This window comes from Lissotriton vulgaris, chromosome 3_2 (assembly GCF_964263255.1).
Source record: "Lissotriton vulgaris chromosome 3_2, aLisVul1.2, whole genome shotgun sequence".
Classification (NCBI taxonomy): domain Eukaryota; kingdom Metazoa; phylum Chordata; class Amphibia; order Caudata; family Salamandridae; genus Lissotriton; species Lissotriton vulgaris.
In genome coordinates, this window is record NC_141690.1 from 78,369,782 (window position 1) to 78,395,154 (window position 25,373).

A 25,373-nucleotide genomic window follows, 5' to 3' on the forward strand; every position below is an offset into this window, starting at 1 on the left:
ATTCCAAGTCATAAAAGTTAATTGCGGCATCTCAGAGCAGTAGGGATATGGCGAGAAATTGGTCAGAAGCCCAGTGTGGCCTTGGGATGCAGTAACAAAGTGCCACTGTGTGTGACAGTAGGGGAAAGGAAGGACAAAGACAGAGATTAAAAAAGGAATCAAAACAAGAACAATCAGCCAATCCCAACAAATTCTACCCTGCACCCACTGCACCCCCAATTGGGCTGAATGTACCCATACCTCCTCAACTGTGCTCAGTGCAAAGGTTGATATGATGACATTAGTTGGTGGCATAATTCAAAATGATAGAGAATGACACAATTTTGGATAAGGAGAGATTTAACAACTCAACAAAAAGATAGAAGATTTGGGATGTTCTCTCTTCTGGAGGAAGCATCTTCCATATTCTTGGTGCCGTAACATAGATTTTGAAACTACCACTCCGTTGGCAGCTGCACTTTGGAACCTGATTAAGAACATAATTTTAAACCTAAGAGTTCAGTGTGCATGGCTTTCCCCAAAGGTACAATATAATGGCACAGTGGAATTGTATAAAACCAAGACAAATCATCTTCAGGCTAAATCCCCCAGCAGTTGGCAGATAGTGTAACCTATAACTAGTCTAAGAGCTATTTTCATGCCTTTTACTTTTACGGTTAATCAGTCTCTGGGTTTTTGCTTGGTTTAGTCACAGGACACAGCACACATTTGGGACATCTGCTGTCTGATGCTTGTGCCATGTGATTATTTGGTGTGCTGTAAGGTACATTCTGTGCAAGTAATTAAACGGTGCTTACCGAAAATAGCATGCCCCCTCCCACTCTTTACTGCCAAAACAGCACAGAGTTTAACCAGGAGATAAGTCTCCTACTTTCCCTAAATATCAGTAGTACCTGCAGGAACTCATTCATGGGCAGCTCCTGGGATCCTGCACCCCATAAGTGTCTAACCACTCAGGGCAGTGCCCCATATATCAGGAACTGTCTGTTGGGCAGTCCACCTTCTTCAACTATGGTTTGTAAATCCCTTAGTATCTCTTCAGCAGGACTATCCATGCTCATTTGTAAACCTGCTGCAATCCATTTCTGCAACTGATTCACGTGAAAGCTCCCCTTCCCTGTGGCATGGGTAAACCTATCAACGGGAAGGCGGGTGATTACCTGTAAGTACATCTCATAAACCAGTACCTCAAGGCAGCCCTTTCTCGTAGGTCATCTCACAGTGATTACTTATGGTCTTTGCCAGTTTTTCAGTCTCCTCCCCCAATGAGTTCCCCATGTTGAGAGACCTGAATCAGGTCTTATTCACACACACAGGAAGATTAGCAACATATTAAATCATCATCTGTAAGATTATCATCTTGGAGAGGGCTGCAGCTCCATTTAGTTAGCCTATTTATCAAATTAATTTTGTATGCATAATGTCTAGATTACATGCTGCATGTTAGGTGGTACTAGAAGGTATATCACATATGTTTTTGAATAGTGAATGTAAATATTTTGTACATTAATTATGTTACTAGATTTTCATATTTGGTTTGTATTTTTTGAGTGCTATAGGGATGAACAGCAACAATTAAATTACATTGGCGTCTTTATGAAGGGTTGCCCTCCCTAAATGAACATGGCATATTATTACAAATCATAATAATGGAATGTGAGCAGCATAAATGCAGAAGTATAGGAAATAATTCGGATGAATGAGTTGATGCCTCCATATGGGTATTAACCTGAGTAAACACAATTAGGTCTACCTTGTGGCAAAGCCAGGAGTGTGCAACATAAGGCACACTCACAGGTGAGAGCATACAACTTGATGGTCTAAGACAGCATCTAAAAGTCATCATAAGGGACATGCAAATACATTTGTACATTACCAGCATTTGTAAATTACTAGCATAAAAGTGAAATTGACAAACAGTAGTAGGGAAAATGAAGAAAAAAATGAGGCATACCACATTTTATTAATATGATTCAGCAGGTGAAATTCCCCAATTTCATTACAAGACCGGAGGCTACCATTATGCTTACAACTTTTAATGCAGACCCAAGCAGTCGCATATGTCACAAAGTAAAAGTTCTATACTAGAACATAACAGACTAAACAGTAATCACTAGGCAATCAGCCTCTTTTAAATGCGTCTCCAAGCAGATAAGTCATGTTTTTCTTATCCTCCTTATCATTACTAATTTTATTGATTGTTATCTGATTATGTATCTATTATAACCCATGTATTATCAACCTATACATGTTGCTTACACTTGCCTTCTCTTTATCTGACAAGCGCTTTACTTTTCAAATGAGTTTTGTTTATTTCACCTGTTTAACTTGTTCCTTACCCTATCCCTGATTCGGGCACCCGTTCTCCAATTTATGGAGATCGGCTTCCCCTCAATGTGTACCCCCCCTTTTTCGCCGCTTTTCACTGCCATTTACGCATGCCGATGTGTTTTATATTTGCCGATTTCGGCTTTGGTGCTCTTAAAGCGCTTTTATGCACCTTCACATGAGGCATTCCTTGGTCTGTTATGTTCTAGTATAGAACTTTTACTTTGTGACATATGCGGCTGCTTGGGTCTGCATTAAAAGTTGTAAGCATAATGTTAGCCTACGTGTCTTTAATGAAATCCAGATTCTCTGGTCATGTTAATAGGAGAATCGCAATTTAACCCCCAAAGTCATGCCTGCTGTCTAGCCCTTTTTGGAGACACTCTATGGCAAAGTAAGATAAGAATGTCACCAAATTGTCCACAGTATTAAAATTCCCAAACACATCGACTGATATATACAGAGAAAAATGGCAAACTTTCTGTGTCTCATGCAGAGATTGAAATTTTGATTAATAATTGTCTAGAAGGCTGTACTGATCTTCAAAGCTCTGGACCGTTATATTACCATGGTTTTTCGTTGTTTTTGCAGACCCAAAGGCCATATGTACAATCTTCCTGGTTGCAAAACCAGTCATAATCAATGACTAATATTTGAGAGAAGAAGCATATTTTGCTAAATTTATTAGTAAGTCAGTACGCAAAATAAGGAGTCAGAGTGGATTGCAGCCCGACCTACTTAATAAATATTCATAAGGTAGGGTGCAAATTGCTACTCACTCTGATTGGTTATAGTCATAGGAATGATGGCTTGTAAGGGTCTGCAGACAACCATGCCTGTGATTGCTTTTAAATAAAGATTTTTAAAAACAAAAAGAAACATCCCAATTTCCTTGAAGGAAAAGGGACTTCCCTCATAAAAATTATTTTCTTTTATTAAAAGTTCCAGTGAGAGATGGCAGTGGTCCACCTGACCACTGTTTACTGCCCTGGAACCTTTAACCCATTCACAAAGGGAAAGAGATCTATAGATGCTGTTTCCCTTTTGTGACTTAGTTATCACCCCAACTTGAGGTTCAGTAGCTTTCAATGGCTTGAGATCATTAGTAGGGTTCCAAAGCATTGATAGATATGGATAGGAATCAAAGTTTGGAGGTATAACCACAAGATACCCTTTCCAAACTGATATGTAATTAATTTCTAAATCACTGAAAATGAGAAGGGGCCGCCGGATCCCCCTCCCTAAGCCTTAAATACCCCTGTGATCCCAGCTTCTCGTCAATTGCTGCAACTTGAGCGATCAAATCTTTCATAATTGTGATTTGAATGTCGGGCTTGGAAGATTGGAAGGTGTATACTCCAGCAATTGTGTGCAGTGTCTTATAAATAAATGTAATCAACAACAGCGTTTGGTTGTGTCAGAGGAGTCTCTAGCAGGTTGTTAGACTGCAGAGTCCCCTCCTCAATTTCTTTTGGGGTTCTGGCATCAAGACTTTATTATTTCTAAATTTGGAAGCTATATCTTCATCACATGACATGATAAGTTGTTACAGTGGTAAATATGCCTCCTCAACTTTACAAGCCCTTGAAGGGCTTCCTCCTTTTCTTTGTCTTGATTAACTTCAAAGTGCATTAAGTAGTCTGAGTTACCCAATGGCTGGCAGTTTGATGGGAGTAGCATCAATATCAGCAAGCCCCTCGTTAATATCAAGTATGCAACGACATGTATGTAAGGCTTCTATTATTTTCAGTTACAACTTTTCACATGTATTTAGAATCAGATGCTAAAATGTAGGGGCTGCAATCAACATGGCCATTTTCTTCAAACTCGTTTCTACTTTTCTCTATAGCTCCATTTGTGAAAAAAACAATGAACATATTTGTTCTTCACTTGTTGCTATTACTCATCAGGTTATCACTTTCCAGAGAATAGTTAGGTGCTTTAGGAGCAGAAGTAACTCACTATACACTGAATTTGGTTCGCTACTTTTGTTTTATCTTGGTTATGTACCCGAACCTTGAACTGTTGTGTGATGTACAATATTATGTGAGGTAGAATGATAATAGGAAGGCATTCTAGGATGGAAGGTACGGGGTCTTTCAAGTGAATACTAGCAGTTGTAGTTAGAGGCTGGAGGAGATAGGAAGCTGATCTGCATATGCTAATAAAGAATGTAAGAAGAAATCTTGGTGTTTGGATTAAGTTATTATAATGGCAATGATGTGGAAGAACCAAAAGAAATAACTTACCAAAAGCATCACGTCACAGTGATGCCTGAGGCTATCTTTGTTTGAGGAGTGGAGCGTAGCGTCCTGCTTGTTGTGAGCAAAGTTTGAGCCAAGTCGCGGCACTGCCTGGGGCCATTTTATGTGAGGAGTGGGTCACAAACAAAGTTGAAGCACTCATGATGTCAGAGGACGAGTGGTGAGTGAAACACTGTGTCACTGTAATGCACTTGTCATAAACAGAGTTGAAGAACTCACAATGACAGAAAACAAACAGTGAGTGAAGTGCTGTGCCGATGTCGTATACGTTTCCCCCTGAACGAAAGAGAGGTTGTGTGCAAACAAAAAAAAAGAGGAAAAACGAAGATCAAAAGCAGAGGTAGTTGACCGCGCATGTGCAAGCGTTGTTGACTGCATACGTTCATGCACCACACACGTCACACACATCGGCCCTCTTAGGATTAGGCAGTGTGGTGATTTTCAACAAACAAACATTTTTTAAGCTTTACGAAAGTAAATAAAAAAATTAAAGAAGTTTTAACAATTATTTTTTTCTAACACGTTCAACTCGAGATTCAGAAATCAATAAATTATAATAAAATAAGCACAAAGAAATGCTTTATTATTTTTTTTTTTAAAAGGGGAAGCAACAATATTGTAGACATTCAGGAAATCTAGGAGCAATAGTAAGAATATTTGTTTAACAAAAAGTATAGTAAAAATAATAACAGTTATGACAACAGAAAGAAAAGTAACAATAAGTATGAATCCTGATAGTACCGTCTTCAGGAGACCATTGCCTTTTGGTTTGTCAGAACAAAAAAATGTTGCTCAAAAGGCAGGAAAAATAGACAAGGAGATTTGAACTTTTTTTAATGCAACATGCAAGAATGATACTGACAAACAAGCAAAAGATCTGAAGCTTAATCTTGTAGGAGATGAAGTAGAGGACTTAATAATTACAAGAATGAAATACATATACATTTCTCATGAAATGTTTAAAATATCCATTTGACCCTCCAATTTCTATATGGCATGTAAAAAAGAGGATGGAACAATGGATGATTTTGTTACAAGGGTAAAAAAACTAGCAACATTTTGTGACTTTAACAAGTTTAGCAATGAAGAAGCAATAAGGTTAAGAGTAATACACGGCTGTAGTTAAAAAGAAATCAGAAAAAAACTCTTAGAGAAAACAGAAGATTTATTAGAAATTTTATGTATGGCAAGAACAGAGTCGCAAGCTGAGAAACATGCCACAAACATGGAAGTAAAAACTCTAGAACAAGTGAGACAAATGTCAGTAAAAGTAAAAAGTAGAATAACAATAGAGACAAAACATACATAAAATAAATTGTGTTATAAGTGCGGATTTCAATTTTCACATCAAACATTTTGCCCAGGTATGGGACAGCAATGTAAGGATTTTGGGATATATAATGACTTTGCAAGTGTATGTAGATTCAAGAAGGAGAAGAGAGAAAATTGGATAAAGAAAGAAAATGGAAACAAACAACTTAGTCCAGATGGAAAAAGGAAAACTAAAACTATAAAGAACATAAGAGAAATGGAAGGAATTGATAGAGAAAGAGACTCTGAAGAAGAATTTGACGATAGTGAAAGGCTATATATGATGCAAGAAGGAAGTGAAGTTCAACAACTCAACATGATAAAGAAATAAGAGATCAAAAAAACAACTCCAGTTGATTGGTGGGTCTTAAAAGGTACCATGTGTTCTTTATAGTGGAGCAACATGTAATATATTGTGTGTAACTGACTATGCAAAAATGACCAAGCAATCACCTCTTAGAACTTCAAATGTGAATGGTTTCCTATGAGGAACTAAGTATGCTGTCTCCTGTCTAGGAACATTTCAAGAAATATTAATACATCGATATGTAAGTAGCAAAGAAGAGATACGTGTGCTACAAGGAGAAGTTCCAGGACCATGTTTGCTAAGCAATATAACTGCTCAGTTCACAGGCTTACTAGCGGTGACCTGTTACTTAACAACTGATCATCCTATTATGCAAAAGTGTCCAAAATTATTTGATGGACTAGGAAAACTGAAGGATAAAACAATTACTTTGCACATAAATGAGACAATAAAGCCTGTAGCGCAAACACACTGAAGAGTTCCAGTTTGCATGCAAGCGAAAGTAGAGAAATAAATAAAAGCATTACTGGAACAAGACACAATTGAAGAAGCAACAAGCCCAACATGGTGGGTGTCTCCCATCGTGATTGTCCCAAAGAAGGACACTGAAGATATTAGAATTTGTGTAGATATGAGAATTTCAAACCCTGCCATTGAAAGAGAGAGATATCCATGCCCTCATTTCAATTATATGATTAGTAAAGTCAATGGGGCAGTTGATTTTTCAAAACTTGACTCATGTAAGGGATACCAACAGTTGGAAATTGATAATCAGTCAAGATATGTAACAAAGTTCTCGAAACGCATGGCCCTGTTCAGATATAAGCGATTAAACTTTGGAATATGTTCTATTGCTGAAATCTTTCAAGAAATTATAAATTATAAAAATTGTCATAAGGTCTGTACAAAACTACATGAATTATAGTGATGATATTCTAGTTTTTGGTAAGAATCAAGAGGAACATGATCAAGCACATGTCACACACTTCTCAAAGCTGGGTTAGCTCTCACTTTAAAAAATAATGTAAATAAATAAAAGTGAATTAACATTTTATGGACATATATTTTCACATGAAGGAATAAAATAATATCCCAGGAAGAAAATTGCTCTTAATGCAATACAAATACCGAAAGATATATCAATTTTACAATAGTTTCTAGGAATGGCCAGCTATTGCGCAAGATACAATTTTGCAACTTTAGGATCACCTCTCAGGGAATTAACAAGAAAAGGACGAAGATTTGAGTGGAGTGATGGTTGTAAACAGGCATTCAAAGAAATAAATAAAATCACAAATTTCATTGACAGCAAATTGAAAGTACTTAGAACTGAATTTATGTACGGAATAAGTGATGGATGCTAGTCCTGTAGGGCTAGGAATTCAATTGGTACAACACAAGCCCGGAAGATAAATTCCTAGATTTGTAGTTTCTCATGAAATCAAAAGCTGTTCTGAGATTGAATAACAACACTCCTAGCCTGAGGAAGAAAGTATAGCGGTTGTTTGGGCATGCAAGCATTACCATGATTTCATATTTGGAAAACCAATTGTAATTATAACAGATCACCAAGACCTCACTTCCATCTTTGGAAATACAAAAACAAAAAATGCTGCCAAGAATAGAAAGATGGGGAATGAGATTAATGGATTATGATTTTAGAATGATTCATAAGCCTGGAAAAGAAGATTACCTGGCAGACTACTTAACCAGAATGTAGTAGGTCTTCCCTATGACCCTTCTCTCCCTGTTTTGTGTTATAGACTAATTTGACAATTTTATTAATAAACTGCATGATTACTTAAAATCTTTACAGTATAAGATAAAAAAAGAAAAAAGAAACTTGATGAATGTCCCGACTCCCCCCCTCACATGTCCCATCCACTCATGAAAGTGAATATCACTTTAAGTTAAAATACTAACATGTTGGTCCTGTTTAGCTGTCCAAAACAGAGTTCTTTTAAAAGGAGTGATGTATAGGTTGCACCAGTGTTTCCCAACTGATAAGGGGAGGCACATGAAAGTTCGGAAGAGTCAATTCATGCGCCAAGGGCAGTTGACGATAGATGGATTCCTCGTGGATCTTTAAACCAGCCCAGGTTGGATAACTGGGGCCGAAGGCTTCCAGTTACTTTGCAGGCAATGCCGTTAAGTGGGAGTCGAGTGCCATTTTTACCTGGTGTATAAATTTCCCAACTCTGGCTATCAAACAGGTCGTGGAGACTGAGAGGCACCAGTCCGAAGCCTCTCTGCAAGTTCTATAGTCCTTGTTCTGTAAAATCGGAAGTAGCAAGCGATGGCGGTCATTGGCCAGCTTTGTGCAGCAGCACAACAAGTGTAGCCAGGATTCTCTACGGTAGTTGCATAGACGACAAGCTAAGGTGCCATCCGTACGGGCCCATTTGGGGTTGAAGTCCATGATCCTGAGGGCCAAAAGGCGAAAGTACAAAATTTTCTTTCTCGCATAAGTAGATACTGGGTCTTGCAGGTAAGGTTGGGGATTACCTGGAATATATGATTTGTCCAGGGCCTGAGTTAGTGGATTTTGCCGAAGAGATGCAAGGTCAAGTCCAAAGGAAATGATCCGGACTTGGCGCTTAACAGCTTGGGCCCAGGCTGAGAATGGAATTTCGTGCAGGGGTAAACTCCTTCTTTCGATTTTCAATGCTACAATAGCTTGTCCTACCTTTGAGTGCCAGGGAGAGCCCACCTCATCGAAGATTGATTTTAGGGAGTGCTTTAGCGAATGTTCTGGCGCTTTCAATACTCTAATATAGAGTTTTAAAAGGTCCCCCAGTAATGCCAGCTCAGGTCGCTTGAGGCCTATTTCTAGCCTTAATCTATTGTTCCTTGCATATCTAGGGGCCTGTAGCACCACCTGATGGGCTTTCGCCTGGGCCGCGTTGACCACTTTGTCAAATGCACCTGGGTAGGCTATGTGCCCATATGCAATGGCAGGGATCAGTTTTGCCCTGAGCACTGTCAACATTGATTCTGCTGAGGGACTGTCCAAGCGATGGCTTAGGCGTCTTAGCGACAGAATGGTTTTGTCAATTTTTGGTTTAAGCTCCTTCAGATGTTTAACTGCAGAGGCACTCTGAGAGACCCAGGTGCCCAGATAGTTGTAGGATGGGGCAGTGACGATGAAGCTTCTTTTTTGTGGGGTTATTTGCCAAAAATGACGATTTTGGTCTTGCCCAAGTTGATCCGTAAGTCATTTGACTTATTGTATAAGGCCAAACTGTTTAAGGCTCTTTGGAGCCCCACCCTAGTGTGGTCCATGATCACCGTGTCGTCTGCATACTGGAGTGTTCCCAAGACGAGCTTCCCCAGTTTTGGAGGTGCTAAGTTGGCATCTTTCAGAGCTGTCCCCATGTCCGCAGTATACAAGTTGAAAAGTATGGGGGCCAAGACACACCCCTGCTTGAGGCCCGAGTTGGTGTCAATTCTTGCAGTTGTTATTGTAGGGCTTAGCTTCACCTTGACCCAGGTACCCTCATAAAGCGCTTTTATAGCTTTTAGCAGAGCCTGTGGTAGCCCCCAGGAATCAAGTTTTGCCCAGAGCCGGCCCCTGTTCACTCGGTCAAAGCCTTGTCCACCTCCATGTCTATACTAGCCATAGACTGATGGTTAGGCAAAACCATAGGCCATTTTAGCCGTCGCATATCATTAGAAGATGTGGGCAGGGGAACACCAATCCACTCTTTTGGGGTCTTCCCTGTTGCGGGCCACCACCATTTGTGGGTTACACACAATGGGTCGTGGTCACTTTCCAACCTCTGCTTTACTTCCATATCGTTGACTCCCTTCCATAGTTGAAGACTGCACAAAAAATAATCTATCCTACTCCTATTTCTACCATTATCGAAAGTGCATGCCCCCTCCTTGTCACTCGTTGTTCGCCCATTTAGAGCCCTGAGGCCCCTTTCCAGGTAAATGGCATTCAAACATATGATGTCCTCAGGCCAGTGTTTGATAGGGTCTAGATTTAGTTTAGGAAAACCCCATATCATATCCTCGTCCATCCCAACTAGATTATCACATATGTCCCGGGGTTCAAATGTAGGATTAAAATCTCCAGCAATAATGATATTATTATTCATGGAGTATGTCTCAAGTAGGGAGAACTACTGATTTTCCCCCGTTGGAACACCTGGTGAATACATTGTATATATCCAGACTCCCAGATAGGCCCATGCTCACTTTTATAAGTTGGATATTGTTGCTACCAGTCTCAACCATATTGATAGAAATGGGCAGACATTGATGTACCCATATAATCAGGCCACCCTTCGGACGACCCTTTTGGCCTTTGGTTGCCGGAATTGAATAATTCAGATACCCTGGGAGAAAATATGGCTCACACATCCAGGTCTCCTGGAACATACATACATCATAGCAATTTACAAAATCTACCCATTCCTGGGACTCCAGCTTAGGGCGGATACCAGCTATATTCCAGGAAACTAAGCTTCCTACACCCTCCCCAGCTATATTCCAGGAAACCAAGCTTCCTACACCCTCCAAACCAAGCTTCCTACACCCTGCCACCACACACTAAGAACACGCCTCCAAGAAACCGGAGTTAGTGAGAAAGCCCTGGACTGGACCCCTTTCATCCTCTCTGGGAGAACCCAGAGTGTCCGCCTTCCACCCTACCTATCTGAAGCAACCAACCTCCTCTGCGGCGTACCCCAGGGCTCATCCCTCAGCCCGATGCCGTTCAACATCAACATGGCCCCCCTCACACAAATGGCCCACCCACACGACCTGAACATCATCTCCTATGCCGATGACACCCAGCTCATCCTCTCCCTTACCAAGGACCCGCATACCGCCAAAACCAACCTCCACGAGGGTATGAAGGCCGTCGCCGAGTGGATGAGGAGTAGCCGCCTGAAGCTGAACTCGGACAAGACGGAAGTCCTCATCCTCGGCCCTACCCCGTCTGCCTGGGATGACTCCTAGTGGTTGACAACACTAGGAACAGCACCGACGCCCGCGACCACACACGCAACTTGGGATTCATCCTCGACTCCTCCCTCTCCATGTCCAGGCAGGTCAGCGCCGTCTCCTCCCCCTGCTACAACACCCTCCGCATGCTTCGCAGGATTTACAAGTGGATCCCGATCGAAACCAGAAGAACGGTGACCCCAGCCCTCGTCAGCAGCCGGCTGGACTACGGCAACACACTCTATGCAGAAATCCCGACCAAACAACTACAGCGACTACAACGCATCCAGAATGCCTCAGCCCGCCTGATCCTCAACCTCCCCCGACACAGCCACATCACCCCCCACCTCAGAGACCTTCACTGGCTCCCCATGAACAAGAGGATCACCTTCAAGCTCCTCACCCACGCACACAAGACACTCCACAACTCAGGACCAGCCTACCTGAACAACAGACTCAACTTCTACACCCCTACCCGCCAGCTCCGCTCCGCCAGCCTTGCCCTCCCACGAATCCAGCGTACCACCTCCGGAGGCAGATCCTTCTCCTTCCTCGCTGCCAAGACCTGGAACACCCTCCCCACCCACCTGCAGCAGACCCAGGACTTGCTCATCTTCAGGAAGCTCCTCAAGACCTGGCTCTTCGAGCAGTAGCAGCGGACACCCCCCCCCCCCTCAGCACCTTGAGACCCTCACGAGTGAGTAGTGCGCTTTACAAGTTCAGTGATTGATTGATTGATTCCGAGCGAGATTGGAAACAGCCCATAAGTGAAGTATTTCAATTTCACCTGACTTCACCAAAGCAAGCTTCAATATATTCAGTCCACACAGCGGCATTTTCTTGCTGAAGAATGCCCTGTGAGTGAAATATTCTGTTGTCGGAATCCATGGCTGAGTCTACAACCCTCTCTACAACCACTGGAGAAAGAGACCTAGGAGGGATGGAGGAAGTATTGCTCACTTTGACAGCGACTCAGGCTATGGGAAAGAATGCTCAAAGGGATCAGCACAGCAGAGAAGAGTTCTGTGTGGGAGAATAAATATAGATTACCTTGTGTTCGTGAAGGGGTTAGGGCTATCAAAATTCGAAGGGATGTGGCCTCGGAACAAGAAATAGGGAATAGGTGTGAAACAGAATTAGCCGTTCAACTAGACTGAGCATCTGACATCATTGTTTCCCACTCCTCCAAAGGGCCACCACTGCTACTGTTTTTTTCAAGCTTTAAAAGCTTCACGCTTTGTATAGCCTACTACGCTTTTTTAAAAAGTGTGCACGGTTGTGAATTGGGTGTGGAACTTTGCATATTTCTCACAACGTCACTCACCGTTTTACATCCAGGAATGGAAATGGTGATGAGAAAATGTTTTCAAGTACAGTAATACTATTATGATGTATTTACACACATCAGATATGTTTTTGCTCTGAGGAAACATAGAAAGTCATAGCTTACTATGAGTACTCTGGGAATGTTTTAAAAACGTACATTTATTCTAAATGTTCGAGAAAAACGACGTGTGGATTTCCAACTTTTTTGAGAATCTTATAGTAATTATTTAATAGTAAAAAAACAAGGCGAAAGAGGGTTACTCCAAATAAGGTCCTGTTTGACAGCTCTCTCACAGGAGTAAGGGTTCATGGAGGGGACAAATTAAACACACAAGTGCCCCCAATGTGGGTTGCCCAAATAATATCTGACTTACAGAACCACCTAGAGCAACTTATTGCCAACCAAACCAAACTAATTCTTAGTAGGCTGGATAAAGTAGTAACTCTGGTGAAAACAAAGGGGCCGGTTGGTGGTTCCAATCTCTCCCCCCGTGTAACATCTTAATGGGGGAGTGCACTAGCATCAGTCCAGATACGCTACCTATAAGCCTCCCCCGAAATGAACAAAGCACCACTACCATACACCCCCTGATCCCTTTGAGCACCCAATCATCCGACTTGACACAGGCCCCCCGGGTCTCCCCGCTACTATTAGGAAAGTTACCCGGGGAGCGCCAAAAGGTATCCATCAAGCTATGGTCCACAGACAAGCTTCGCCCCCATCTGTGACTCAGTGTCAATTAGAAAAATCTACCACCAAGGCGCTTTCCAACACGTCAGTAACCCTTAATCTACCCCCTGACGCAGCCCCTTACGTAATCATCCTCACAGGAGTTCCGGTGATGAGACCAGATCAGATAGAGCCCAATGGTGAGCTCAAAAATAAAACCATGTTCTGGTTAAATAAGTGTAGGCCCTTAGTAGGCAATGAACAGGGGGAATACTAATGGTACGAAGGGTGAACTGGGTGAGAAGCAGGCCCAAGGACCCTACCGGGGATTGTGTGGTGGTGAATTTCCGAAATAAGCAGGTTGTTGACAGGATACTATGGTGGGGCCCAACCACAGACTCGAGCAATATTAGATCTATGCCCCTGAGCTTCTTCTATCCCAGGGGGATTTATAACTGGGGGCGGGCCTTGGATGGTCAAAGCTGCAGGGAGTGGAACCTGGTTGGGTATAGTCGTAGACCCCAACACGTAGCCACAAGGAACCGGGGAGTGATTGACCTCCAGAATAAGCATGGGCGAATTTTGCGAATCTCGCGTTCGCGAATTTTGCGGATTTGCGAACTCGCAAATCCGCAAAATCCGCGAATTCTCGCGAATTTGCGGATTTTTTTTTTTGTGTGTTTGCGCGGGTTTCTGCGAGTTCGCGAGGGTTTTGTACAATGTCGCAAATTGGGAACTTACCTGTCGGGTCGCAAGTTTCGCGAACTTGTTGTTTCTACGTGTCCAGCCTGTTTGGGACACTCTTCTTCATCACTGCCACTCTCTGTCACCACTGCCACTCTCTGACTACTCATGCCACCCTCTGGCCCACCCATGCCACCCTCTGTTTCTTCACAGCACCCTCTGGTTGTCCAGTCAGTGTACATTATTGTGGCAACAAGCACACCTTCCCTGCCTCAAGTGACCTGAATTAATTTGGGGCTGATTAATGTGTCACAGAATATTTTTTTAGCTGGCACCTGCTTCCTTAGTGCTTCCTGATTAGTGATCTTTTGAACTTGCTAAGTGCTTTCATTGTTGCAAAATTAGTTACAACACCTGCCCTGCCCCAACTGACAATAATGAATTAGGGGCTGATTAATGGATTTGAACCTCCAGCCTGGCTCCTGCTTGTCTCCCTTAGCTGTAATTCAGGACCTTTGTGGCATATGTGTAACTATTCTGAGGTTCAGAGCAGGGTCACATAATAGTTGCAACTGGCAACTGAACTCTGGAGGGGCCCCTCAGGAAGCACTACAGGAAATGGCTACTAATGATGAGCCTGAACTTTTGAACCTGGTAAGTAGTTTCAGTTTTGCTAAAATCGTATTTCTGCAATTTTGCACTTATTCGCGGGGCGCGAAGTTGTACTGGGAAGCCGCGAACTCACGCGAACAGTGCGAGCAAAATCCGCTGCTCGCGGATTTGCGGATTTTGCGGGAGATTCGCGAATCTCGCGGATTGCGAATTTACCGAAAATCCGCAAAATCCGCGAGCGAAACGGATTTTCCGCCCATGCTTACTCCAGAATAGATTTGACCCCTTGCCACCCTTAGAAGAACTGGACTGACTATGGATAGATACAACCCCGCACCAGAGTCAAGACAGGGATAAGAGCTCTGAACAAGATAAGGCACCTCTGACTCACCCACCGCGGCGCGAGTCATCGCAGAGAGTGGACGGCCAACGGGTAACTATAGTAGAGAGCCCACAAGCTAGGTCTGCAGTAGAAATAGAAATAATGGGGCCAAACAGCAGTGCTGTATGTACCCAATTAACAAAATCATATAGTTTAGTCGACTTAAATGAAACCCTGGTAACTGATAGGAATGTAAGTAATAATTCCATCATATCAAGTGCAAGGAGACCCGATAGGCAGGATGGATTAAAACTGATATCCTGGAACATAGCAGGACTCGCAGCAAAATACGAGGAATAGGAATGGAGGCAACATATTGCCGGGTTTTATGTTATATGTCTCCAGGAGACTTGGGCGATTGACTGCAACCCTTTCTCTCTGGAGGGGTTTACGTGCTTCTCAGTCCCTGCCCAAAAGTCAGCATCAGGGAGAGCTATAGGCAGGGCTGATCATATATGTGGATCTTCAGATAAAAGGGGTGTGGTCCAACCTCACTTGGCCATCACACAATATGCAGGCTTTGGGCTTCCACTCAAAAGGTCTAAACATCACCCTGATTAATTTGTATAATGCGGTGGGAGTCAATGGGAAGCACAATACAATAAAGGAATTAGACTCTCGCCTAAATGCCCAGTTGGCGGTTGCGAAGTCAGCAGCAGCACCGTCCCTAGTCCTAGTCGTTGATTTTAACTGTCACTTGTGCGTGAACCTAAGACCTCTTAATAAGCATTGGTCCCGCTGCACAGTGGCGAAAGGGCCACACTTTCTACACTCACCTGAAGGGATAGACTTAGACAGGGTGTTTAAAGGTCACAATTTGGTCCACCCCATGGATCTGGTAGAACTGGGTAGCGGTGGGGATCTTAATCCTACCTTCAAGGGTAGAGGTTGTCGATCTTATATTAATTATATTATGGTCTCTTGTATGCTTAAAGCCTGGGTCAAAAGGGCAGATTATAGAATGGAGCATATATAGTGACCATAATCCCCTTGTGTTAGACTTAAAGGCCCGACCATTAAAAATGTGTCACGAGGGGTAGGTTCTGTAGAGAACGTAACAGGCCAGGGGAGGAGACTTAGATGGTCCAAAATAGATGGGGACACCTTTTATAAAACTCTAATAACTACAGGGGCAGACACATTTAATGTATGCCTCGACCCCACTATTGATGGGGCCTCTGTTGTAAATGCATTTGAAGAGATGGCGCACCTCATTGAAGGACTATTAAAGACCACTAAGAATGGGAGATTAACTACCACCCCCAGATGGTTTGATAAAGACTGTTCACAGGCACATAAAGAGCTGAAAGCTAGCCTAAAATCGCTACCTAGGGATAAGTTACACATTGCCCAATGCAGGCTGGCATATAAGAAGGCATTAAAAAAACGTAAATCTAGCCTCCAAAAGCAAGCCTGGGAGGACCTAATGGAGGCGGCGGACAGAAGAGACTCGACTGAGTTCTGGAAAATCATAAATAAACCGTGTTTCCAGGACTCAAATGCCCCACATATTTTAAGCACCATTTTGCCAGAGCAATGGTATTCCCATTTTAAAGATTTATATAACAACACGGGCGAAACCAACAATGATGAGGGGCATGGGCTAAGATGGACTGCAAGGTTAGAGATCACCCTGGCAGAAGTAGAAGGGGCCATCTTGGGGCTAACCAAAAATAAAGCGCCCGGCCCGATGGCATACCTCCCGATCTCTACCTTAGCAAGGTGGAGTTGTGGGCCCCCATTCTCACGAGAGTCCTAACGCGGCAGTGGAAACTGGCCGGCCTTGTTCCTGGTCCTCTGCAACAATAGTTCCGATATGTAAAAAAGAAGTGAATAGGGACGACCCTCAATGCTATCGCCCGATATCCTTCATTGATGTCACGCCAAAGGTGCTGGGTCATATTGTCCTAAATCGCCTTACAGAATGGGCGGATACCCACCAGATAATAATGGACACACAATATGGGTTCAGGGAGTGAAGGTCAACTACGGACCAATGCTTGAATCTCTTCTTGTTGGTCGCTAAGTACACCATAGCCAGCAAGGAGGCGGTTTACTTGGGGTTCATGGATCTCTCTGCAGCTTTTGATCATGTGAACAGAGAGAAGCTTTCTCTGGGCCCTGTTGATAGGCCTAGGGGTGGACCAGGACTTAGTTAACATCCTCAAAGCCTTGCACTGGAATACCATTGCTTCTGTCCGTTTTAACCCAGACGGATGCAGGACTTCACCATTCCCATGCAACAGTGGTGTGCGGCAGGGCTGCATTTTTGCTCCTTTTTATTTTCACTTTACATTAATAATTTAGATAGTGAACTAAGCAAACTAGGTGTAGATTCTCCTCAAGTAGGCACCCGCCCGGTACCCGTCCTGCTTTACGCGGATGACGTGGTGCTGTTAGCTCGGACCCCTCGGGGGCTACAGCGGTTGCTCGATGGATTTGTAAGCTTTATGAACACACTTGACTTATCAGCAAATTTGGACAAATCCTATGTCATGCTGGCGGGGGCCAGACCAGACAAGAACTTTTCCTATAATATAGGCACCCATAAAATAGGACAAGTTCAGTCCTTCTCCTATTTAGGTTTATTATTTGATGGGTTGTTAAAGTTTAGACTCCTTGTGTATAAACACTGTTTAAAACTGGTGGCCTCAACCAGGGCAATAATGAATTATGGTCGTAGGCTGGGAAGATGGTCCCCTGAGCAAGTCATGATTTTGTACAGATCAATCTGCTGCGCCAAAGTAGCCTACGGGGCAGATGTTTGGGGCTTTGCAAACATTCATCAGGTACAGGCAGAGGAAAATAAATTCTTTAGAAGGATACATAAAATCCCACAGATAACCCCTGCCTATATCACACATGAAGAACTGGGAGAAGCCTATATTGAAGACCAAATCAAGGTCAGGCCGCTCTTGGCCTGGGTGAAGATCTGGTCTAACCCGGAGGCAGTCCTTAGTAGACAAATTATTACAGATTGTCTGAAAAGAGATAAAGGGAGATTTATCCCCTGCCTAAAATATGTAAAGTGTACTTTAGAAGACATTGGCTGCAAGAATCTCTTTACTAATCCTGAAGCCAATACTCCCCAGGATAAAATGAGTCAAGAAAATGTTTGGGGAATGGATAATTGCAAGCAGGGTGGCCATTGAAGAACGCAAACCCACAGTTGTTGCTTATAGACTATTGAAAATTGAGAGTGGAATGGAACCCTATCTCTCACTGACCCACAATGCACAGGACAGATTTTATACGACCCGTTTTAGGTTCAACCTTTTGCATCACTTACTGGCCGACCCCCCAGGTTTTACTCTAACGGTTTAGCAGAAGGGTACCTGCGGCTGCGACAATTGGTCTCCACAGGATACCCTTCATTTTGTTTTACTATACTCATTTTATACATTACCTAGGCGCAAGTTCCTTGTGGGAATCCTGAAAAGAGCCAAGTTCAAACACGCCAAGGTAGCTTTATTGTTCTTGCAAAAGGCTAATGACGCATATACTCTGTTTTGTATTACGAATTTTATTAAGATGGCGGTGAGGATAATGAACTCGAGAGGGAGGAGCTGATTGCAATGTCCGTTAACCGAGAGACCCCTGTCAAATGAAATGCTATGAATTGAATTGTTTTTTAATGTTTTTAATTGGTTTTATGTACTTTTATGGTATTTTTTAAATGCTGATTAAAGAAATATTTGAATTTGAATTATTTAATATCGATGAAATGCCTTTGGGATACAAATAAACACCAAATGCTTATTTTGGTATTTATTCTCTTGGTCCTCCAACAAGTCAAACATTCTTGCATTAATTCCTGATTCAACTTGCATAAATTCAAATCTCAATTATGTGACACAAAATGATCTTCTCAGTGTATTCTGCACACATCCCTAATGACATTTTATTCTATTATGAATATTATTATCCCGTTCTCTGTCTGTATCTGAGAACTGACTATAGATGCCATAGTGCTTCAGTACCATTAATAAGGCTCTTTAACATTTGTCAATGTTTAGGGTTTCCTCTAATATTTCCAATCTATGTATCATTCACTTCTCTCATTTCAAAGGCTTTATTTTGCAGCAATACTCTTTTGAATATGACATAATATACTTTTTACATCAAGCGCATCTTAATCCTCGGTCTCTTTAAACACCTGCCTTGATGTAACCTTAGGTTCAATGCAGACCAATTACATGGCACTTAAACAGAAGTATACATCTTCCATAAAAGTGACTGAACTGTCTTTGTGGCACAGACACCCTCCCATCATTGGCCTTAGTCATATTCAGAGTTCCCTTCTGTGTCTAAGAAGCTCTTGTCTCCCAAATAGAGCAGTTATAACAATGCACTTTTCCAGGTATGTATTGCGTGTTTCCTCTTCTCTAGGGCACACAAAGCTTGCATGATCATTGTGGCTTAAACTCAGTTGTTTAGACACTGCCTTTCAGAAGTGAGCTGTATATACAACATGGCCACTCCATATTCTCATCAGTGAATATGGATATTTCATACCATTTAATAAACAAAGGTACTTCAGCAACATTCATTATTTGATATGCTCTTATCTAAGCATTTTCGTGCATTTCAAAAAACAGTAGCGTCTATTTTCTTTGCAGAGCTTGGGTGCACTAACATTTTTGGGGAAAGGAGTAACGCAATGTTAATGTTTATTCCATTAAAAATAGTACTGCCGAACTTTTTAAGTCATGGAACTTTAAAAAGAGATTCAACATATGTGATAACTCCAGCTTGGAGAATAGTGTAAGTGATATTACTCAGAAGTTGCAATAATAGTGAAAGAGGGAATTTTCCATAAATGACACCCTTACCATTAGTATCACGCCCTGTACTATTGAGAGAGTGGTTGAACATTTCACATTTTAGATCAATTCTAAGGATATTGTATGATTTACATTTATGTATTGGTTATTCTACAACCTATAGCCTTTCTGCAAGTCGATGTTATGGGGATGTTCACATTATCTGGACACCATTGTTAACTTTATTGTAATGTGTTTGTTGTTGCACGGCACCCCATCGTCATCAATGCTATTAAATGATGATTTGTTTTCGCCGGAAGTCATATGTTTGTTAAAATATGCAAATTATACAGCGACTATTTGGGTCAAGGGCATGACATTTATAATAATACAGAAAATGCAGCGGCCACACTATCACGTTTTTGCAGCGACCTGGCTACACGCATTCACAAGTATTCTACATCCAAAGGTTTGTGGGTTTTTACTAAAACTTTGATTTACAGTCAACTACGTGGATGTGATATTGTTTCTTGTTATTCGGCGTCCTTGTCTACTCTACCTGGAGTTGTAATCTAAAATGTGCTAAGATCATAGCCTTTTTTTTTATCAGAGCAAACATGTGTCATTCTTTAAGTATGTAGATTACCTTTCTCTTTTTCTAGAGATACTAATACCAGCCACTTTTGAAAGAGAAACACCATTAGTCTTACATAGAAAGACATTTTGCGTTTAAAGCAAAGTATCCTCTTACATTTTTATTTTATAAAAATTGTCATAGCATGATTGGTCATTCTAAAAGTGCAGATATAAATTAAAAAACAGGGCTGTAAAATCGATGACGGTGCACACATTGTTACTGCAGTGAACACATGTCCTTTGCTTGACTTTGTTTGATAGAGTTGCATTTTAATGTTATCTGCATCCTAGATAGACACAGTCAAAGCAAGCTATAGGAATTTGACATTTCAGTTGTAATTGTTATCTGCAGGGCTTGCGTCAAGTGCAAATTCAATAGCACTGCTTCAGGAGGCACAGAAAAAGGCAAATATAATTATTTCCAGTATGATCTTCGAAGCTTCTCCTCAAGGAGTGCCAGGGGGAATTTTCCATAAATGATACCCCTACCATTAGTATCACGCCCCGTACTATTGAAGGAGAGTGGTTGAGCATTTCACATTTTAGATCAATTTACTGATCAGACAAATATTTTTAACAATTCACCGGACTATCAGTTTTCATCACAGTCAAAAAATAACATTTTCCTGGACCAGTATGTTGTCAGAAATCGTGTACATCGACGTACATAAGGCTCATTCGGCTAGGAGAATCTCTATGCCATTAGTAAGTACAGTGGTTGCGGGAAAAACACATTTGATCGACTCACAAAACTATTTTCAGTTGTAAAGGTGATTTAACGATCCCCACTGTACCTTAATTTTGTGCAGAATAAAATCCCACACAAGGGCAGAGAGTGGCCAGTCCAAAGAGTAGTTTGCCATCAGAATTAGTGTTCTCTCATAAACACATCAGTTCATAAACTCTTCTTAGTCCCCTTCCAGTCTTGGAGACTTAAACCCCCCCTTTGTTGAAATGGTGATCAAGAAGACAGTCTTTGGGAAGTGGGATTAAGTAATTGTAATTGCATTTCTATAGTGCTTCATACCCATTGCGAGGCGCTGAAGAGCATCGCAACAGGTAGCACTCGAAACTGTGCGTGATTGTTAGGGCCTCATTTACAGGGCCGGACTGGGAACTGAAAGCAGCCCAGGCAAATTTTGTCAGACCAGCCCCCATCCGGCACGTAGCGAGCGAGCGCAGCGTGAACAGCAAGAAGTGGTTGGCGCTTCCTGTTTCTGAGTTGTGCCGTCTGCATCTCATGCACTAACTGGAAGTTGCCGAGTTAGTATAAGTAACCACCCGTCTGGTACATAGATTGAAGTAAAATATCTCATCAATAATTTCAAAGCTCAATAAGTCGCAATTAAGCCCAGCGATTCAATACATCACAAATGTCAAAGCCAGGTTTGAGGCAAAAATGTATACATCATATTTATTCACAATATTCAACGATTCTTATGGTGCATACACTTAGACTTAGGTATATACAATATCTATTCAAATGCCAACACCACAGTAGCAATATTCATAACAATGTATGTACACCCTGGAGAGACCCAGGCTCAACCCCCCAAATACCAGAGTCAAACTATCAATCGCACTACATAAAGTCCATTCAAATCACACATATCAGTCAAATATAAATATATAACGCAAATTCAATAGAATCAAGTAGAATTGTTATAAAAGAAACAAGGGCCAAAATAAGAATCCTTATATGTACGTGGGCCAACTTATTTCAAATACATGTTGTACATAGACCGTAGATCCTGTATTATATGTTGGATGACTCGCTTCATGAATGATAGGATTAATCGTGTATTCTGGTCCCTGTGTTCCAAACCAATGTAAGTTCTCTTACCCTGCTTGCCAAGTTAGTGTCTGAACCCTTGGCCGGCCAATTTTGTTCAAAACTGACTCATGAACCCTTCCTGTGCACAGTGCACCGGCTCAGAATAGGATCCTGAATGCTTCTTTCAGTCTCGGCCCGTGGCAGAAAAACGGACTCACTCACCTCACTCAGGCGGCAGGCCTGCTGATGCGGACTGTAAGGTGTTGTGCTACCGGAGCCAAGGGGTATGACTGGCAAACTTCGCTCAGATTATATTATGACGGGCAAACTGCGCTCAGATTATATATCATTTTCCCCACCAAAGTAAGGAATGGAAAGACCCACATTCCTTGCTTGTATTACCTCTTTAAAATGGAAGGAATGTCCGGATTAGAAATGTATTTTCCATTTCTTAACGGCCAGATCCTCTATAGTGTAAAAATAGAATTTATAACACAGCCCAACTTTATTGGAAAGCATTAACACTATAAACAGAGTTATGGCGAAGGAAAGAATTTACTATCGCCGTCATGGAATTGTCAAAAGTTCAATAAGATTTGGGGAATTCTTTTAACAATTGAACTTTGGATCTACTGATACAAAATTGGAAAAATATGTTGTATTTTTCCACAGAGTTTTATATAGCACAAACTTGACCCGAATCGGGTATCGAGCGCTTTACACAACACCAGTTGAATTACATGAGGACACATTCATTTTTGTTAGGCACGGGGAGATTAAGTGATTTGCCCAGAATCACAGGATGTTCAGTGTCATTGCCGAGACTCGAACCCAGGCAGTTCCCCACATTCAAGGGTGACAGCCCTAGCTGTTAGGCCAACTCTACAGAGTTTCACTATGTATAAAAAAAAGATCAAAAAATGAAGTAATGCTATTGTAAAATGTGCTGCATCATTTGGCTTTTCTTGCCACATAATTGGATGTAGGCAGACTGCTGGACGTAACAGTAGACATCGAGTCCGAGAGTAGGTACTCTCTTGTCCAGGGATGGGGCAGCTGGTCAAGGCACAGATAGATACGCTCCCTGTAACCAATGGGAGACGGCGCTGCTGTCTGTGACAGGTCAGGGGTCAAGGTGATTTCTTTGACAAGCAAAGGATGTAGCTCTGCTGTCTGTACCGAACGCGGCGTCAGTCCGCTGCCGAAGGGTTAAGAAGCCCTGCTCACTGCCTCGTTTTAGCCTGGTGGTTACAGTTTTATTATAAATACTCCGCTGCTGCAAGGCAGTACCTACCATGCGCGCCGCATGATGCGGCCATCTTTGGAGGGCTGTGGGCTGTGTATGTGTCGTATTTGCCCGTCGCGAAGGAAGGTTACCTGACCCCTGATGGAATGCGTCACATAACTTCTGGCTTATTCCATCAGCCTCAGACAGCCCTGCTTCCACTCACACTTTATCATTTTTGCTTAAGTCAGCAGCAGCCCTTCTGACATTTTTCCCAGGCAGCCGGGGCTGGAAACGGCTGTGGGAATCAGGTGCGCTCACGGCGGGCAGAAATTAAACTGACTCAGTCACTCACCTCACTCAGGCCTGGCTGCCGTCCAGTGTCTGCTGAGTGCTGTTGGTCAGTGTCGGTCACGGACGGTGGCACAGGCACTGTGGCAGACACAGGGGGGTCGGGCTAGGCGGCGCCGGCGCTAGTAGCCAGTCCACTGCCAGTAGCCAGCCACTCTAGAATAAAATTAATTTATGGGCCTGGCGGGACTCCGACTCCGTGTGTACCGACTGGACTGCTCTTCTGTCGTGACTCGTCACGCGCAGTAAATTGCCAATGCGCATGCGGGAACTCCGGGAAGGAGGAGAATTACACCAGCCACAGTGCCGCACCCTAGAGAGGCGCGCAGACGCGGCAGAGGAGGGGGCAGGCATAATTCTGCGCGCTGCACACAGGCACCTCCCCCCTCCTCCTCCATTTGTTTATGTGTTTACTTGTAACGAACGGTTACGCGGGCGGACTCGGACCAGGTGGTTGCTTGCTTGCAACTTGCAGTGCTTGCTTGTGGCGGCGGGGGGTGGGGGTTCGTGCAGGCCTGCAGTGCATGCATTATATAGTCCGTGAGTTGTGCGAGTCAGGCGAGTGCGTGCCTGAACAAAGTGAGTGACGCACGCTGCCGGGGGCAAAATCGGCCCCCAGACACAAAACTGGCCCCCTTTTCGGAAACCGGCCCCCAAAACCCTCCAGCTGACCGGGGGATTGCCCGGTGCCCGGACTCACCAGTCCGGGCCTGCTCATTTATGAGGCTGTGCGTCATTTTTACGCCGCTGGTGCATCACTTTTTGTGACGCACCAGTGGCGTAAAAAATGTGCCTCGTTGCGCCATATTTACAAAGAGATGCATCTCGGCAGAAGCGTCACTTTGTAAACCCCTGCGCCACATTATACCTGCGCCAAGTATAATGTATGCAAGGGGGGGCGTATTGACGCAAGGAAGGGTCGTAGAAGTGACGCAGTGAAATCTATGAGATTTTACCCTTTCACTTTAGGACACCGTTGCGTCAAAATCTTGCGCCTGCCTCACAGCAGGCATAAGACTGACGCAGGCCTTTCACATGGGGCTTGCCCCATGTGAAAGGACGCATTGCTGGAGTTGCGTCACTTTTGTGACACACTCCAGCAATGCGTCACTTTTGCGCTTACAGATACGTCAGAAATACTGACGTTTCTGTAACTCCTTGCAACATAATGCATCATACATTAAATATGACGCATCAGGAATGTCGCAAGGAGTGCGCACTGAGAAGTGACGCATCGCTGCTTTCACGCAGCGATGCGTCATTTCTCATAAATGAGGCCCTTAGGGGCAGATTTACAAGCCCCTTGCAACACTTTTACGCTGCTGTTGTGTCACTTTTGTTACGCAGCGGCGGCGTAAACAATGCGCCACATTGCAACTTATTTACAACGTGACGCATCTAGGCAGATACGTCACGTTGTAAAGCCCTGCGCCACATGAAACCTGCGTCAGGTTTCATGTGGGCGTTCTGTCGCAGGATGGGAGTTCCCTCGCAGGAAAGCCCTGTAAAACTGACGCAGTGAAATCTACAAGATTTCACTGAGTCAGTTTTACGACGCTGCTGCGTCAAATCCTTACGCCTGCCTGAAGCAGGCGTAAGGAGTGACGCACCATGTTGAGTATGGGTGGCCCCTGTGCATTGCAGAAGTTGCGTCGCGCTTGAGACGCAACTCCAGCAATGCGCCGCCCATACGCCAGAAGATGCGTCACGCATCTTCCCTTCCTTGCACCATGGTGCGCCGCAATGTAAATGCGGCGCATCTGTGGTGGCGGAAGGAGGGGATTGCA